General features: G+C 53.7%; 1 long non-coding RNA gene across 1 annotated transcript; it reads left to right on the forward strand.

Moving 5' to 3' along the window:
• Positions 1 to 6: 6 nt before the first annotated feature.
• LOC125912973 (uncharacterized) lies at positions 7 to 18,241 on the forward strand. Its single transcript, XR_007454888.1, has 3 exons — positions 7 to 9,823; positions 10,445 to 10,539; positions 18,156 to 18,241. It is a non-coding gene; the product is annotated as an uncharacterized LOC125912973 (long non-coding RNA).
• Positions 18,242 to 18,735: the final 494 nt, after the last annotated feature.

Genomic DNA, 18,735 nt, shown 5'->3' on the forward strand with positions numbered 1-18,735 from the left:
TGTGGTGGGAGCACTGAGGGGTTGGGGAGTGCACTCCCTAGGGGTAGGGTAGGCGGATACAGGGAGGAGGACTTCTTTGAGGAATGGTTGGAGTTCAGGTGGGGAGAAGCGGACACACATTCCGGGCAGAGACAGTTCTAGCAGAAGAGTCTGGGGACAAGAAAGTATGTAGTGTGTTCAGGGAAAGGGCATGAAATGTGTCTGAGATGCAGGGTGGGAAAAGAGGGGTGCGGGAGGGAGGAAACAGGGCAGGGCTTTCGGTGCCACCATAGGGAGTGTGACTTCTCCTGAGGTTGATGGGGAACCCTGCAGGGTTCGAAGCAGGGGAGCGATGTCATCAGGTGTGGGTTCTAGAGAGATCGCTGTGGCAGTAGGTAGAGAGGACAGATAAAAGGAAGGAAAAAGAGAGGACTGATTGAAGTTGTCACAGTGAGTTGAAGGTGGTCTAAACGAAGGCAATGGCAAGGGAGCAGGACAGGGGGACAGATGGGAGAGAGCTTTCTGAAACAGAACAGCAATACTTACAGTAGAACAGTTTGGGGGAGAGAAGGTAAGGACAACTGAATTTTCTGGCTCTGGAACCTGAGGTAGACAGTGACAGCATTAACTGGGATGGGGGACCCAGGAAAGGAGCAGGGTGAGGTCACCTTCAGGGTACCTGTCAGACATCCATTTCTTCAAGAGCTCTCTGTACTAGGCCCCTGGATGTGGGAGTAGATAAGGCCCAACCTCATCCACAGGAGGCTAGAGGGAGAGAGAAGAGAGAATATTGTATTAGGAAGCTTCGGTTGTAAGTGACAGAAACTCAGTTCAAACCAGGCTAAGGGGGGAAAAATTGAAAAGGAAAAGGAGAGATTGAGAATTTAGTGGCTCCTTTACCTTGGAGTTACAAGGGCATGTCAACTTCAGGCGTTGCTGGATCCAGGGTTCCTAATAGGGTGGAGAGGAAGGTTCTACCCTCAGGGGGCTCCTTGTGTTATCTCCCCTCCACCCCATCAGTCAGTTCTGTTTGTTTCCGCCTGTCTTTAAGAATGGGCCTCTTTCTAGCCCACGGCAGACGGGCCCTCTCCAGTCCCAGGAAGGATGCTCACATGTCCACACACTGTCAGCTCACACTTCAGAAGGAAAGGCCAGTGGCCCTACTGGCTGTGTGGACCGACAGTCCCAGGAAGGGCTCTGATTGACCCAGTGGGCATCACCCGCCCAGCCCCCGCCCAGTCACTGTACCAAGGAGAATGTGGCACTGTGGTTGGCCTCCTTGCCCTTCCCAGCTTGTAGGGCCCTGTGATGGACATCCCGCCGGCCCCCATGGACAGGAAATGAGAAGGACTGGGGATACGCCAGATGGGCACGACGAACTACATCCCTGCCTCCGTTCAGCCCGAGGCTTGAGGGCAGAACCCTGGGGAACACCGATGTTGAACAGAACTTGGGAAGGAGACTGAGGAGTATGAGAGGGGTTCTGGGTCTTCAAGGCAGGAGAGAAGTTCTGCAAGGAAGGAACGGGCAGAGGCAAGTTCTGGAAGGGACGACAGGCTCCTGCTGTTCTGGGCTCCACCCACCCAAGTGGAAAGGCCCCCCCCCCCCCCCCCCAATTCAGCCAATACAGGTGCTACCCCCTGCCCCCAGCAGAGCCTGTTTCCCTATTTGGGAAATGAGGATTCCAACAGAACACTCCCCCCAGCCGTGGCTGAGGGGCATGAGTGAGCTGGCGCTGAGAAATGCTTACCTCGGTGCCTGGCACCTGGTAAGGGCTCAATAAATGGGAGCCACGTAAGGTGCTGGTGGAAGATACGGCGGTAATAATGGCACGCAGATTCCTGCTGTCCTGGGAGGGCGGAAAGTACGCTGATAAATTCAGCATCACTGAGATACCGTTCATTCAGTCAGTCTTTAATGGAACACCTGCTGTATACCGGTCCCTATGCCAGACACAGCAGATGGCAAGAAGGCTAGAACGCAAGAGTCTGAGGTAGTGTGGGACAGACACAGCTAATAGTTAGGCTGTAAGGTCATAAGCACCATAGGGACTGGGCTGTGGGAGCCCAGAGAAACTCGGTCCTGTGGAGGCGCGAGGGCAGCGCCCCGAGAAGGCAGAATTTGACCTGGGTCTGAAGGACGCTGGTGAAGGACGGAAACAGCTGACATTTCACAAGTGTTCATAGAGGATCGGGTACTAGGTCGGGTATCTATTTCCACGCATGAGGTAGGGGGCGTTGTCCCTGTTACGTGGATGGGGGCGGGGGGCCCAGGCTTGCTCAGAGTCACTTGCTTGTAAGTGGGGGCACCGGGCCTGGCCCAGGGGCCTGACCCCACTGGATGGAGGAGAGAGGAGAGATAGGAGGTCAGGCAGAGGGGAAAAAGTGTGACCCAACCGTCCGGGAGGGAGAGAGGGAGCCAGGATTCCCGCACAGGGAACGTCACGCCTCTGAGAGTGTGGGGCAGGGACAGTAGAACAAACATGAGGTGGGAGCCGTGACCTCCAGCAAGTGTGGCGCCCCCTGGAACCTACCTCTCCTTATTTGTAAAATGGGGACAAGGAAGTCTGTTATCTTCATCCCCATTTTACAGATGAGGAAACTGATTGTTAGATCGAGACCGTCTGGCTGCAGGGCCCACATGCTAAGCCACAACACCATGGTTCTGTTGGAGCCGATGAGCTGTGAGAGTTCACTGCAAACCCTCCTCTCTGCCTCAAGGGTAGTCATGAAGAGCACCCCAAGGGAAGTGGGGAGCCTCCACAGGAAGAGCCCTCAGAGGACCCCAGAAGACAGTCCTGTGCTCTTATGCAGAAATCCGATCTCTTAAGGCCCTTAGAGACTATTTCATTCATGCATTGGGGGGATGACGCATGTAACTTACAAATAGGGAAACAGCCCAGAAAGAGGGAAGTGACTGGTCCAAGGCCACACAACGAGCTGGTCGCGGAGAGCCATCTAGAACGCAGGTTGCCCGACACCTGGTCCTGTGCTCTTTCTCCATTCCAAAGTCCTCTCGTCACAAATGACCTCTCCTCTGTCTACAGGGCGGCAATCTCTCCCAGTGCCGAACACCTAGTGCGGACCAGGCACTTCATCTGCCTGTCTCTGGTCTTCCAGACTACCCTGTGAAGTATTATCCACGGCAGCCAGGAGACCTAGAAGTACGCACAGATAAGACCTGGTTTACTGATAGCACATTACAAAGCGTACCAAGTAATCGTGCATCCAGACTCCCCCGCCCTATAAATCATACAATCCGATTTCACAGAAGAGAGAACTGAGGTTCAGAGATGGGAAAAGTCTGCCTCAGGGGCTCCCGGCTAGGAAGCAACAAGGTGAGGACTAGTGTGCGGGCATTTCTGACTCCAAAGCCAGGGTGTCTTGTCCCCGCCCCAATCTGCTGTCAGGTAAAAGATGGCAGGACTTGCCGAGGGAGCTGAAGGGTGACGGCTGGAGGGGCTGATCCCCAATGATGAGCGAGGTAACAGTTCTCACAGTGGCTAAACAAAGAGCCCTTGCAGTCCGGCTGCCTGGGTTCGAGTCTTGTTCTGTCCCTTCTTAGATCTGTGCCCTCAGGCAAGGCACTGGTCCTCCCTGAGCCTCAGTTTCCTCGTCTGTAAATGGGGATGGTAATAATGTTGCCCACCTCGCTGTGTTGTTGGAGGGTTAAATTAGAAGCGTGTGGCACACAGCAAGCACAGTGAAAGTCTTGCCTCTTATTTGCTGGCACCTTGTATGACATTTGGTAGAGGCCTCCTGTCTCGTCTACTATTAATACTGCCTTTATAGCACTGCGTGTTCCGGAGCCTGGCCACCTGGGCTCCGCCACTTGCTAGCTGTGTGGTCTAGAGCTTAGAGGGAGACTGAAGGTCAGGCTCATGAAGTTTATGCCTTGGGTCGCTCCCTTGCGAGGCCTTGTGCATCATTTTGTATTCATAATTTCCTATTATTTTTCTTACCGGGGTTCCCCAGTGTGGTATACGCTCTACTCACATCCTGCAAAATGTGGATCCGCCCCTGTGTGCGCAACACGCTCGGCCTCTCCGGTGCCTCAGTTTTCTCATCTGTTAAGTGGAAAGAGTGTTACGGTGCTGATGAAGTGAATGAATACGTTTAGGACGCTTGACAAGTGCCTGGCACGTTGTTAAGTCCCCGATAGCTGTCGGCTTCTCAAGTAAATCTCCAGCTAGTGAATATGCTAAATGCTAGTAAATGTGCTTCGTGGTTTACATTGGTCATGTTATTTAATTATGCTTAATTGTCACAACAACCCCTCCCATTTTACAGGTGAGAAAACAGAGGCTCGGAGAGGTGAGGTCACAGAGCTTAGAAGCCACACGGGTCTGATGATGCCAGGGCCATGCCCCTTAACTATTGCCCTGATACCTCCCTGTTTATGAGGGGCGCCTGGCAGCTGAACCTGAAGGATCACACCGCAGCCAGGCACTGCCTGCCAGGTCACTTGCAGGGAATCCATGAAGCCCCTGCCGGGGAAGAGCTCCTCATCCCCCCCAAGTCCAGCTGGGCCCCCCTGGCTCTGCCACACCTAGTGCCCTCGTCCCTCCTGCCCCCTAGAGCTTCCTCTTGAGCCCCTGTCACCAGAGGCCCTGGCCCAGGTGGGGCGGGGGCCAACGGGTGACAATGACCGATTTAGAAAGTAAAGTTGCTTCTCAAACAAATAAGAAAGAAGAGGAAAGAAAGAAATGGCCTGCCCGCTTCCTGCCCCACTCTCTCTCCCAGCACCTGGGGCCCAGCTGTGAGCTTTTCACTGCTTGTTTGTTCATCCTGCTCAAGGAGCCTCTTCTTAAAGCTCCAGGCCCCCTCCACGGGGGCGGCGGGATGACTGTGGAGCCCATGGAAATAAGCACCCTCCATGATTGTTGTATTGTCGCCCGTCTAGAGTATTGTTTTGGACAACAATACCAATAATCATAACAATCTGGGTTTCCTGCAGTTGGCAGAGGGGGGGTTACGGGCTTCGACTTGGGTGTGGCCGTCCTGGCTGCGATTTCTGAGGTGTGAAGGCCTGCGCAGGTCATTAGCTCTCTCTGGGCCTCAGTTTCCTTGCCTGCAAAGTGGGAATGGGGGCATGGTGAGCGCCGGAGGAGGCAAGCAAGAGCGCGTACCACGCAGGGCACGGCCGCTGCTCAGTCGGTTACCAAAGCCAGGGTCACCCAAGAGCACGACTTTAAGAGCCTCCCCAGACGGGGTGGGAAAACTCGGTGGACTAGGAGGGGGTGATAATGCCTGTTGTGTTCTAGCCTCCGTTGTAAGGGCTTTATGTACAATAACTCACTTCATCCTCACCACGCCGCGTGCGTGCATACTGCCACCCCTGTGTTACAGATGAGATGAAGACACCCAAGAGTGATTTGCCCAAGGTCAGTGCATCCGGCAGGTGCAGAGCCAGGCCGAACCCAGCCTGTCCCACTCCAAAACCGGCGCTCTTCTTAGGGGCATACGCTGCCCCGGGGGGAGGTCTGGCTGCATAGGGTCTGCTTTGCTGCGTCACTGTGGACAAGCCCTTTCCTTCTCAGCCTCAGTTCTTGCTCTGCAAGCTGAACAGCCCACGGTACCTGCCTCCAGACAGCATACAGCCCACAGGAAAAGTCATGGTCAGATTTAGTGACCGTGTAGAGAAAGACAACGAATGAACATATCAGGGGCTCTGGAAGCCACGGCTGCCGCTGCCGTAATTATTATTAGTTTTAGAGTCACAGGCGAGAGTCAGCCTAGAGGATGCTGAGGGCCCTGCCCAGCTCTGCAAATCTAAATCCTGTGGTTGCAGCTGGGGAGTGACTCTAGGAGGCACCTGGTGAGAGGTGGCTCTACCCGTTGGGGCTAAAATAATCCCTGAGGCTGCCACCATGCAATCTGCCACTCACCTGCTCTAATTAATGGCAAACTCACCAACCCTGCCTCTCTGCCTCACTCCCATCCCCCACGAGCTGTGTGGCCCTGGAGAAATCACTCGACCTCTCTGAGACAGGAAAAGGACATGACCCTGCAGAATTTTGATGGATTAGAGATAATGCAGACAGAGTACTCAGCACAGTGCCTGATGTGTAGTTGAGAAGAGGTGATGAGAACCTGAGTTTGGGGGCCGACCCGCGTTCCATTCCCGGCTACACCATTTCCTATTGTGTACCCTCGGGCAAGTTCCTTGCACTCTCTGAGCCTGGAAAATGGGTTAGCACAGCACCCGGCACACAGTAGTTGTTTACCTAATGATTGTGGTTGGTGGTGACCGTGTCTTGCCCTCTATAAAGATGTCCAGAGGCCTTCAAAGATCCCAGGGGTATAATGTTCTCCACAGTGCTGCGTTTCTCTGTTTGCCCCTCTAGAACTCCCCTCTGCCCTTCTCCATCCTGTTCTGTGCCCTGGCAGGTGAACTCTGGGGTGCCATCAATGGCCTCTTTTGCCCTCTGGTTCTGGTTGGGTGGGGCAGGAAGGCAGAGGGCAGGTGGAGAATGGGGCATAGTGATTCCCCCAGCCCCTTGCTACAGGGTCGCACGGGTTGGCTGTGTCCCTCACCCAAAGGCTCTGGCTCCTGGTAGGCGACCCCGTGCATACATCTCTGGCCCTGAGTCCGGGTCGCTTCTCCCTCTTCACCCTTCAGGCCATGGGTGGTAACGGCCCCCCCGCTGTGGCCAGCCCTGGGATACTGCACCATCCCTCCCGGTCTCCCTGAATCCTGCCTGCGACTTTGGTAATAGTCTCTTGATTAAACCCTCTTCAAACTTCTCAACTTGAGTGTACCGTCTGTTTCCTGCCAAGGCCCTGCTCATGGTTTTACTGTGACCTGTATCCTGTTGTATTCGTCAAGGACTCCAGGTAGAATAGCAAAACTTCACCCTGCTTTCACATGTACATACGTATCCACTTGAGTAACTTTGGCTGAGTATCTGCTGTGTGCCGGGCCCCGTACAGGCAGCCGGGAGCAGAGATAACCGAGCTAGAGCTCCTGACCCCAAGGAGTTCATGGACTAGATGGGGAGACAGACGCCTAAACAGACAACCACAATATTTGCTAAGAAGCCGTTATAGAAGCGTGTTCAAACCCTGAGGCAAGAGAAACCCTCAAACTCTGAGGGAGGCTGGGAAGGCTGCATAGCAGAGGGACCTCCTCAAAGGTAAAAAAAATTCTTAATAACATTTTGTCTAACCCAATATTTCAAGGTATTATCAATGTATAATATCACTTAAAAGTGATACAAAAGTCCTTAAGAATTTTAACATTTTTTCCCCTAAGTCTTAAACAGTCCAGTGCGTGTTTTACATGCACGGCACGTCTCCGCTCGGCCGGTCCCCGTTTCAGGTGCTCAGGAGCCACAGGGGGCTGTTTCCCCCCACTTTACAGATGAGGAAGCAGAGACTCAGGAGTTAAGTCACTTGTCCGAGGTCCCACTCCCCGATGGGGGCATGATGTGAACCCACGTCTCCGTAGCTCCAAAGCCTGTCTCTTCCCGCTGCCCTGTTCCGTCTCTGGGCCAACCCCTGCTCCCCAGAGTGAAGACTTGGCCGAGGGCTAAAAAGTTAAAACTTCACCTGAGGTGAACTTCACCTCTGACCCCAAATCCTGTAATGTTTCTACATCGGTTGAGTCCATGGGACAGAGTGGGGGAGGGTAACCCACCAAACTGGGTTCTGACCCCTGTTGGGTCTAGGGTGCCTGGGAGGGCGTGAAGATAGGCTGGCAGGAGAGAACTGGGGACGACTGGTGAGTTGTAAGAGTCTCTTGCCGGGGGAGCTGTTAATGGCTGGAAGGCACGGCCTGCGTTGGACGGGAGGTCTGCAGAGGTAACAGACTAGGCTCACCAGACGGTAGCCAGCAGGTCAACTTGGCGTCTTCGCCTCCACCACACTCAGCGGTTCCTCCCTAGGCAAAACGCCGTATCATCCAGAAACACCCACTCCTGCGTATGTAGGGTCACAGTGAATAAGTCACTGTCATTTTCACACCGATGCGGGGGAAATTTCGATGGGATGATAAAGGTAAGGCCTTCTTCTTCTTCTTTTTTTTTTAATATTTATTTATTTTTGAGAGACAGAGACAGAGCGTGAGTCGGGGAGAGGCAGAGAGAGAGGGAGACACAGAATCCGAAGCAGGCTCCAGGCTCCGAGCTGTCAGCACAGGGCCCGACGCGGGACTCGAACCCACGAACTGTGAGATCATGACCTGAGCCCAAGTCAGATGCTTAACCGACTGAGCCACCCGGGCAGCCCGGTAAGGCCTTGTGATGGGCAGCTTATCCAGGCTCTCGTGTGGAGAGAGTCCTGGGAGGATTCTTAGACCCACGTCCGTGCTTTGGAGGAGAAACCAGAGCCATGGAACGTTGGCTGCGAGTAGGGGAGGTCCCTGGCAAGCCCGGGGTGTGTGTGATGCTAAAAACCGTGATCAGTAGCTGAGTATTCAACACCCACCAATTCACTTTCATCAGCTGTCCACCTGCCGGTAGAATCATCATCCAACCATCCATCCGTCCACTGTCCACTCCTCCAGCATCCATCTCCCAATTCCCTCATTCCCCCCTCTCCCCATTCACTCACTTCCCTCCAGTCCTGTCCCCCCCCTCCCCCCCATCCCTCACCACTGACTCTGCACCTGGTCCTGTGCTGGATGCTCAGTGTGCAACGAGTAAGACTGCGATCTTCCTTCAAACCCAGGGAGGCAGGCAGACGCTTCGTCTACGCGAGGGAGGTGAATGTGGTGGTGGAGGGTTCTAGGAGGTCTGAGATTTCAGACCTGGAAGACCTAGACAGGCATCAGAGTTAGTCCCGCGATGCTAAGTCTGGGAAACCGAGGTCTAGAGAGGAGAAAAGACATGCCAAGTCACAGAGTCATGGGGGGCGGGGGTGAGCTCAGGTCTCACTCCCATTTCCCTGTTCTTTCCGCCAGACTCTAGGCCCCACTTCCCCATCCATACTCAGCAACACTGGAGGCCAAGCGCTCTCAACCCCTTAGTGCCTGGCACGGCCCTGGGCCTGGGGAAGGGGAACTTCCCTGTTGCCACGGCACGCCTGCGCTGTCCCCACGGACAATCAGATTGGTAGAGCTTTCTCGTGCTCTTCCCATCGTCCCACGGAAAACCCACCACAGTTCCGGAGGACTGGCATCACCACCCCTTTTTACAGAAAAGGGGGCTCGGAGGGGGGAAGGGGCCTGCCTAGAGTCACACAGCTCGAGTGCAGCGGAGCCAGCATCCTGAGTCACCATTCTGAACCCGATCTGAGACACCAGGCGGCACCTCACGTAGCCTTGAATGTTCTGGCCCCAGGCCGATGTTGTGCCATTGAAGTCAGGGGCTGCTGACAGGTAGGTTCGGCAGGGACGGGAACGTTGGGGGAAGGACCCTGAAAAGGAAACCCCGGAGATTGTTTTCACCTGGAAGGGCTCCGCCCCGCCCAGCAATGGAAAATGTGTGTCAGAGGAAGCCGCTGGCTGGGGATGGGGTAGGTGTGCGTGGGTGAGCATTTGGAGGGGCACAACGGGGGAGGGGCAGGATGCGCTGGGGTTGGTGGGCAAGGTCGGGGTGCCGGAGCGGGGCGCGGGCTCTGCCCTCTGCCCACTGCCTTTTTCTCTCTGGTTCTCGCTTTCTTTCTCATGCTCTCAGAACTAACAATACAACTTTCACTTCCAGACAGATGGGCCGACTGTCCTATGAAAGCTGTCCCCACGCCCTACCTCCCAGATCCCCTTGGCCAATTCGCTCTGCTCGGTAGTTACCGCAGCAAGCATTTATTGCGCTCCTGCTGCATGCTCAGATGCAGGCATGCAGGATGGCCTCTTCCCTGCCCAGAGAAGTGCACAACCTGGTGAGGACAGAAATATGACGAGACAGGTACAATACGTGGGTGACACAATCCCCTGGGGTGGGGGGTGGGGGGGACGGTGGGCAGAGAGGGCTTCTGGGAGACAGCACACCAAGCATGAGGGAGGTAATATGACTGCTCCTCCGTGTGCCAGGTCAAAAGACTAAGCCCTTTCAAGGTGCCTTTCCATTCTCTGAAATAGGAACGGCTAGTATTCCCGTTTTACACGTGAGAAAGTTGAGGCGTTGAGACAAAAAGTTGCCCAAGGTGCCACTGCCGGACACTGGGCAATGGGGAAGCCGGGATTCAAAACCAGGCACTCTGCTCTTAACCGCTCTACCGAAGACAGGGAAGGGGGAACAGGTGGTGGTGGCGGCGGGGGGGGGGGGGGGTAATAAGAGGAAGGGCCCGAGGAAATGCTGATAGCAGAGGGCAAAGGGCAGAGATGAGAGGCTGGGAGCATGTGGGGCCCAGGCAAGGAGTCCCTCCAAGCGTTGCCCGGGGCACTGGGGAGCTGTGGACACGTTTTGAACAAAGGAGTGGCACGGGCGTGTCTGTTCTAGAAAGGCCCCCGCCTTTCAAGTGGTGATCAGTGGGGGCAGTGGCCGAAGTTAAATGTGATTGATTTCAGTGTGTTATTCGTTTCCTAGGGCCATTGTGACAAGGTACCGCAAAGCAAAGCTGGGGTTAAGACAACACGGACTTATTCACTCTCTGTTCTGGAGGTTCGAGGATTGAAATCGAGGTACCATCAGGGTCACCTTGTCGAAGACTCTGGGTAGAAACCTTCCTTGCCTCCACTAGCTTCTGGTGGCCATCAGTCTGTGGCATTCCGTGGTGGTCAGCTCTATCACTCCCATCTCTGCCTCTGTCAACAACAGGGTTCCCCTTGTGTGGTTCTCTCCTCTTCTTAGGAGGACACCGGTCAGATTGGACCAAGGGCCAACCCCGCTCCAATACGACCTCATCTTAAGTAATTACATCTGCAGCAACCTTCTTCCCAAATAAGGTCACATTCTGGGGTGCTGAGAGTCGAGGCTTCAACATAACTTTTGTGGGGACGTAACCCAACCTATAACAGATGTCCTTAAAGTGCTTGTCATATAGATAAATGTCAGATCTGGGGGAAAAAAAATCCTATGCACATCTCACGTCACAGTTTGAGATTTAGGAAATCTGGCCTCGGCATGTCTGTCCCCCACACTAATACTTTGCCCTAGTGAGTACTAAATAAATGTTTGGGAAATACTTGACTTGTGGTCCCCTAAGGCTCCCAGGTCTTTCCTTAACAAGTTAGAGAAATAGAATAAAAGTCCCCAGAGAACAAAGTCAAGCTGCCTTCTGTCCTGGATTCCTGGCAGGCAGCAGCCCCACTGACCTGGGCACCCCCTTCCCTGCCTGCCTGGGCACCAGCTTGGGGAAATAGCCAGTCATGAGAAGGATGGAAAGGAGAGGCCTCAGCTCCCTTCCTCTCCGGATTAAGCAGACTCACTGTTCTCAGTCCTCTCCCTTGCCTCCCTATCCAAAACAGGCTCAGACTACACCATTCAGACAAGTATCCCTGCATTACTCTTGCTTCCCTGGCCCGGTTCAGGTCTTTCCCTTTACCACTGGGACTATTGTCCCCAGTCTTCGAACTGATTTCTCTGCTGCCAGCACCAATCGGGTCATCCTAAATATGAATCTGATGACTTCTCTCACTGTTCTAAAACCTTCAGTGGCTCCCTATTGCTCTCAGAACAAAGTCCGGATGATTCCCTAGCTTACCATTTCAGACTTTGGACATGTTGGTCCCCAGGTAGCTATCCAGGCTCGTTCCTCACTATCTCCCTACATGTGCACTATCCTATAGGCAGGGGAGGTTCCAGAATTTCCATCTAAAAGAGACGGGGGGGGGTCGCATTCTGGTTGGCAGGGGACACCATGGAGGCTTGTCTTTATAAGCAGGAACGCCGGAGCATGACGGTGCTTTCCTGTTTTCGGCATCTGCTCCTTGGGGTACACGGTCCCCTCTACAGGGAATCATCTCCCTACATCCCAGTTTTTCAACATGTGACTCAAAGGACCTCTTCACCCTGATCACATAACCAAAAGGACTTCTCCCCGATCTGCATACAGGGTGTTTTGGTAGAACTTCATTATGAAGTTTATTCCAGTGCACCTTGTCCTGGCCACAGGTTGCACCTCCCTTCCCTTAGAGCTAGGTTCTAGCCCCAGGCCTGGGCTGAACAGAAGGAAGGGCCGGTGAGAAAAATGCCAGGGTAGAGACCTGGCCGCTGAAACACTTTGTCAGTGTTTGGCTGCATGACTCTAGGCCAGTCACCTTCCTTCCCGGGGTCCTTCTCAGGTCCTTCTCTGTAGGGTGGGGGATGGGGGGAGGCATTCAAGGAGGGTGAAAGCATGAGCTAAGTTTCCCCCTCCACCCCAGGTCTGACCAGACCTCGGTTCTATGAACAGAAGCTTTTGGGGGTCCTTTATTTTGTATTAATTTACATATATTTGCATATGTGCTGTAAGAGGCACTGACTACATTTCATTCATAGAAAGAACTGATGTCATCTAATTGATGTCCAGGGACGGAAAAAAAACCCCACTGGCTCATGGTTCTATCCAAATCTTACCAGTCAGAGGTCTTTAGTGATTAACCCTCCCACACCCTCCTTTTTCAGAGGAGTAACTGAGGCTCAGAAAGGGAAAGTGACAAGGCAAATGACACACAGTGAGTGTCAGGCTTCCTCCAGGCTTCCCAGAGTCCTCTGCCAGGGGATTGCCCCAGGCACCGGGTTCCTCTCTCCATGCAGGGTGCAGGGTGGAGGGGTGTGAGGGGAGGCTAGGTTTTCTCTGTAGGCCCTTCTCTGAACCCCAGAATAACAAAGCCTGCTAGCTTAACAGCCTCCGCAACCACCACAGGAAACCAAATTGTAGTAGAAAGTCAGATGGGAGTGGAAAATCTTCTCAGAGATGTGAGATCGTTGCTTTCACCTGTTCTAAAAATAACTCGGTTTATTAGAGATTGATAGATGACAAGATAACCCACAAGTTATTCCGCTGAGGCGGGGGAGAGGAGAGAGTTCCACCTGTTTGAACAAAAGGGGAGTTTGGGGGGTGCTGTGGGGGATTGGCAAGATGGCTGGACCCTTGGAACTCAGTGTTCAGTGAAAGTTAGTTAGGGGGGTGGGCAGGTGCCCCTCGGAACACCAGGGCCAGGACGGAGGACACTGCCTTCAAGGATCCTAGTCCAAGGAGCAGGGAGACAGATAACAAAAGTTGACAAATAAAATAATTGCAAACCGGGAAAAGTGCTCCAAGAGAAACAAACAGTACGGAGATGAGGAGGAACGGGCGAGACTGAAATGGTCAGGGAGACCTCTGGAAGGAGGGGGCCCTGAAGCTGGGACTGGACAGTGAGCAGGAATGAGCACAGCAAAGAATGGGGGGAAGGGCATCTCCAGGAGAGAGACCAGCATGTGCAAAGGCCCAGAGGTAGAAAGGAGCTTGGCGGATCTGGAAGCTGGAAGACCAGTGCTGGGCAGAGAGGGAAGGGGTGTGGACTTGTAGGAGGGGCTGGGAAGAGGGCAGGGCCAGGCCTGTGCTGGCTTGGGGGGCTTCTTAGGTTCATGGATTTGATTCCAGGTCAGTGGGAAGCTACTAAAGCGAAGTTTTCAGCAGTGGCATCAGGAGATGTGGTTTGCCTTTTAGGAAGCTTGTACTTGGGGCACCTGGTTGGCTCAGTCGGTAGAGCACGCAACTCTTGATCTTGGGGCTGTGAGTTCGAGCCCCACATTGGGCGCAGAGATTACTTGAAAAAAGAAGGAAGCTTGCTCTTGCCTGTTGTGGGGAATAATGAGGGGAGGCTCAAGCAGCAAGGAGACCGGCCACGCAGTGGAAATGGCATCCCGTGGCAGTCCCGGTGGCCTGGACTAAGATGGGGAGAGAACTCAAGGGACTCAAAGTGGGTTTTGGAAATCCATTTCACGGGAGCTACAGATGGGTTGGGCTGGAGGTGGGCTAGAGGGTAGAGAGAGAGAAGGCACTAGGAGGGCCACCCAGGCATCTGGCCTGAGCACCTGGTGGGTGGTAGTGTCACTTCCTGGGGTGGGGAAACGCGCAGGCGGGAAGGGCAGGTGTGGGACTCCGGTTTGGGGGGTGTGAAGTTTGAAAAGCCTGGCGATCACCAAGAGAATCTGCCAGAAGGCAGCTCCAGAGGCCCTAGAGGCCTCGGGTCCTTCCACTGTTAATGAAGTCTTATTGGTGAGCTCCAGGGGACCAGGGGCCAGCTCTGCTTGGTTTTATAGCATCAGCACCTAGGAAGGTGCCTTGCACATAGTAGGTGCTCCACAAAAAGTTGGTGGATGCGGGAAGCTGGATCATCTGCTAAAAGCAGCCTCCCAGGCATGGTGGGTGCTTCGTAAATATTGAAGGGATTCTCGGACCCCTCTTTTCTCACCCCTGCAGCCAGCCAGTCGATGATTCCTGCAGCTTTGCCTTTCTCAGTGTTTCTCAAGCCAATCCCCTACTCCATTCCTACCACCGCTGCCCTAGTCCAGACCCTCAGCGTTTAGCTACATTTACTGCGAGCTGTGAGCACCTACTATGCGCCGGGCGCTGTGCTAGGCCCTTTAGGAGTATTTTTCTTACTTAACACCCCCAAGGCGCAGGAAACCTTTCCTCCCTTTCACTACCCACAGCAGCACTGCAACAGCCTCCTGTGTGATCTCCCCGTCTTCAGGCTCCACCCTTCCAATCCATCTGCCATACCTCAACCAGGGCGGTTTGCAAAACTCAACATCTGCTCTGTCCCTCCGCTGCTTACAACCCTCTGCTTGTCTACAGCATCGTGACCCGACAGCTTAGCGTGGCTGGCAGGACCCGAGTTCCATCCCTGCCTCATCTGCCACTGTGCCTCCGGCTGAATCTTCCCTTCCCTTGCAGGTCCCTGGAGCATCCAGTGCTGCTTCTCACCCCCGATGCGTCCTCTCCTGGCGGGGGCGGGAGGAGGTTCCTATTGCTACTTTGTTCACACTCATCGTTTAAGGCTCAGCTCTTCTTCCCGTCTTCCTCAGCTCCGCTGCTGGCTAGGCTGCAGGTCCCTCAGGCCACCTTCTCCCCACTCTGTGTTGACTTCGGCAGCACCACTAATAAGGACTCTTTTTAATATGATAATTTGTCTCTTTAAAAAAATTTTTTTAATGTTTATTTATTTTCGACAGAGAGAGAGACAGAGCATGAGCGGGGGTGGGGCAGAGACAGAGGGAGACACAGAATCGGAAGCAGGCTCCAGGCTCCGAGCTGTCAGCAGAGAGCCGGATGCGGGGCTCGAACTCACAGCCCGCGAGATCATGACCTGAGCCCAAGTCCGACGCTCAGCCGACTGAGGCCACCCAGACACCCCGATAGTTTGTCATTTAATTAACGTATGGGATTATTTCCCACTCGATAGGTCTCGTGGTTCCTGAGTCACAACTGAACAACGATCCCTGGGCAGCATTTCCCCATAGGGCAAGAGCAGTGGTCAGTGAGTCTACTCTTCTCCTGAGTTGGCTGTGATCTGAAATGAGTCGCTATCTCCAGAGACTATATAGGTGTCAGTAGAACAGGGCTGAGGGGTCTTCGTCCCTTGCAAACCCTGGACTGTACAGAGGGGAAGAAGGCTCCGGGAGTTTATTCTCATGCAATGCCTTCTGATCCCGGTCCTCCCTCTGTCTTGGGGCTCAACGGGTTCCTCGAGTTTTCTTGTTCCCACCCAGGCAGAGGGGGAGCTGATGTCCAGTTGAGGGTTCTTCCTCCGCTAGGCAGGGGTCTACACCCGTATGGCCAGCGCGTGACCGGCCCAGCCGGCCCCTCCGGCAGCGTGGTGCAGACCACACTAGGCAGTGGCCTAGCCCCTGGGAGCGAGAGCTGACCGCTGCCACGTTTCCACGTGTCGCTGCCTGGTGGGACCGCATGGCTGCCGCTCTCCTTGTGACGCTCCTGACCCTGTGGTTCAGGACCTGCTTCAGCTTCATGCACGTGGCAGCTTTGGCTGGACCGATGGTGTGTGGTCCCACACTGCTGCAGGACAGACAGACACAGCCAGCCAAGGAGAACCATGCCCACTCAGCATCGGCTTCCTTCAGCCTCAGCGACCAGCGTTCCAGCTCCGGGACCAGACTCCTGTCGTTCTGGGTGAAATGCAGATCCTATAATAATAACTTTTATTTATTGAGGCATATCATATAACATATACTATACTGAATGCTTTACAAATATCAAATAATTTGGGGTGCCTGGATGGCTCAGTCCATTAAGTCTCCGACCTTGGCTCAGGGCATGATCTCGCGGTTCGTGAGTTCGAGCCCCACATCAGGCTCTGTGCTGACAGCTCAGAGCCTGGAGCCTGCCTCGGATTCTGTGTCTCCCTCTCTCTCTGCCCCTCCCTTGTTTGCGCTCTGTCCCCCTCCCCTCAAAAATAAATAAACATTAAAAATTTTTAAAAAAAACCAAGCATCAAATAATTTAATCCTGACCACAGTCTTATGAGGCGGGTAATTACTGGCCCCCATTTTGCACATTTAGGAAATTGGGGCACAGAGAGGTTAAGTGACTTGCCTACAGCTGCACACAGCGGGTAAATGACAGCACTGGGACATAGACCCAAGCAGGCTGGCATGCTCAACAGCTTTAACCAGTCACGTGACACGTGTCTGTTTCCTCGCCCGTCTCCCTTGAGAACAAGAACTGAGTCTTGCTCTTCAACACTGGCACAGCAGCTGGCACACAGTAGGTGCTCCATCAAGCCCCCCCCCTTAACAGGAGCCGGTTTGCAACAGGAGCCCTACGTAGGGTAAGAGAGCCTGGGGCGGGGCGGGTGGAGGGGTAGAAAATGTGTTTCATTTTAATGGCTTTTTGCAACCATCTATTCTACAAGATCACGTTCATTTTCACAACACTGCTGGGCATGGATTATTAGGCCCACCCGTCAGATGAGGAAACTGAGGCCCGAAGAGGCTGAGAAATTTGTCTGAGTCAGCTAGCTAAGAGTTGGTGGAGGTGGAAACCCAGGCCTCCTGACTCCAAGTCCAGTGCTCATTCTGCGCATCAGAAAATCGGGTCGGGGAAGATGTTGCTGAACCTGAACCCTGTCCAAGGGGCATGGAGGCCCTGCCGAGTCCGGGGTCATTAATCACTCTGTCTCCCAGCATGAGGGAGCCTTTGGGGACCGAGGCTTTTTTCCCTTCCTCTCAGCCCTCAGGGTCTAACACCTCTTCAGGGCAGGAAACTCTTCCTTGTCACAAAGCTCTGGCCCTCCCTCCCCCAAGTTCCCTCTAGTCCCAGGCCACTCCCCTCCCTGTCCCCCTCGAGGGTCCTGGTAAAAGCATCCGCTTGTCAGTGTAAATCTGCAGGGTTCAGACCAGCAGCTGGAGACGGATGGGCAGGAAGCAGGAACAATGGACGAAAGAGCCTCTGTGCCCAGGTGGGTGGGGGAGGGAGAGGCAGGAAGCAGCAGCCTCTCTCCTCTGGAGGCCTGGAGCCTGGCTGGCCGGAGGCCTGGGCTGCCAGAACCTGCGGGGTTTATTTGGATTCCCCAAGGATCCAAGCCGGGAGCCCTTCGCAAACATCAGACCAGCTCATCTCCGTGGGGTGCCCGGTCCAGGATGTGTGTGACAAGAATGTCCCTTTCATGCGTCTCTGTTTGTCCCTGGGGACTAGCACAGGGCCGGCTGCACAGTAGGGCAGGGGCTTGTCTGTTGCATGAAGAAATTAATCTGGCATTAACAATAAAGAATTGCAGGGTTTTCTTCTTTTAAAGTAACCTCTGTGTCCCATGTGGTGCTCGAACTTACAACCCTGCGATCAAGAGTCTGACTGAGCCAGCCCCTGATTTTCTTTTTTAAAAATATTTTTAAAACATCCACAATTTCCTCTTTCCCCTTCAAAATTTTTGCACAGACTGTTCTTTCTGCCTGGCATGCTCTTCCCTCCGCTTTTTGCAAGGTCAGCACCTTTTTAGCCTCTAGGTGCAGCTCAGATAAAGCTCTCCCATGAAGCTTTGAGGGCCCACTTTGACTCACACCCCTTGCTAAGGTAACCCCCACTCCCTGGCCCAGATAACTCAGCACCCTGTTGATTTCCTAGGTGGCACTTATCTTAATATGGCATCTTCTCACTTACTATGTATCCTTTTTTTTTTTTTTTTTAATTATTCCCTGTCTCTCCCACCAGAACGTAACTTCCCAAAGAACTCATTCATTGTTGCATCCCCAAGGGGCAGGCACTTAGCGATGCTCCATAAATCGTTGTTAAGTAGATCAAGAGATGACCAACCGAGTCCTGTAACAATGTCATTCACACCCTGTGCTCTGCAATCTGCTTCCTTGACAGAACAAAAGGAGTCTCCAGCAGCAGAGGATTGTAAACCTCCAGCCCCGAGTGAGCGGCTAGTTCCCGGGTCAATAATTGTGATGATCACAGATCACGTTAGGACTTTGCTTCCCCTGCAATGATTTTTTGAGTTTCGTCAAAATCTGGGTGTGCACAGAGGGGAGGGAATGGGGGGGGAGGCTGTATGTGGGAATGTCCACTGTTTGTCCAGCACACCGCAGTGGACGCTGGGGTGGACAGGGCTGGTTCCATCAAACCTATCCATTTCAAAGATGGGAAAACAGAAGCTCAGAAATGCCGTGGTCACCCACACACATCAATCCAGAGTTTTACCAGCGGAGTTCAATAGACCTGCAGATTCATGGAGCCCAAAGACTTAGTCATTCAAATATGTATTGAGCACCTATTATGTGTCTGACACTGTGTTAGAAGCTGGGGCATCACAACAACTAAAGGCTCAGAGACTCGGGGCGCCTGGGTGGCTCAGTTGGTTAAGCGTCTGACTTCGGCTCAGGTCATGATCTCATGGTCTGTGAGTTCAAGCCCTGCGTCAGGCTCTGTGCTGTCAGGGCAGAGCCTG

This window comes from Panthera uncia, assembly GCF_023721935.1.
Source record: "Panthera uncia isolate 11264 chromosome C1 unlocalized genomic scaffold, Puncia_PCG_1.0 HiC_scaffold_4, whole genome shotgun sequence".
Lineage (NCBI taxonomy): Eukaryota > Metazoa > Chordata > Mammalia > Carnivora > Felidae > Panthera > Panthera uncia.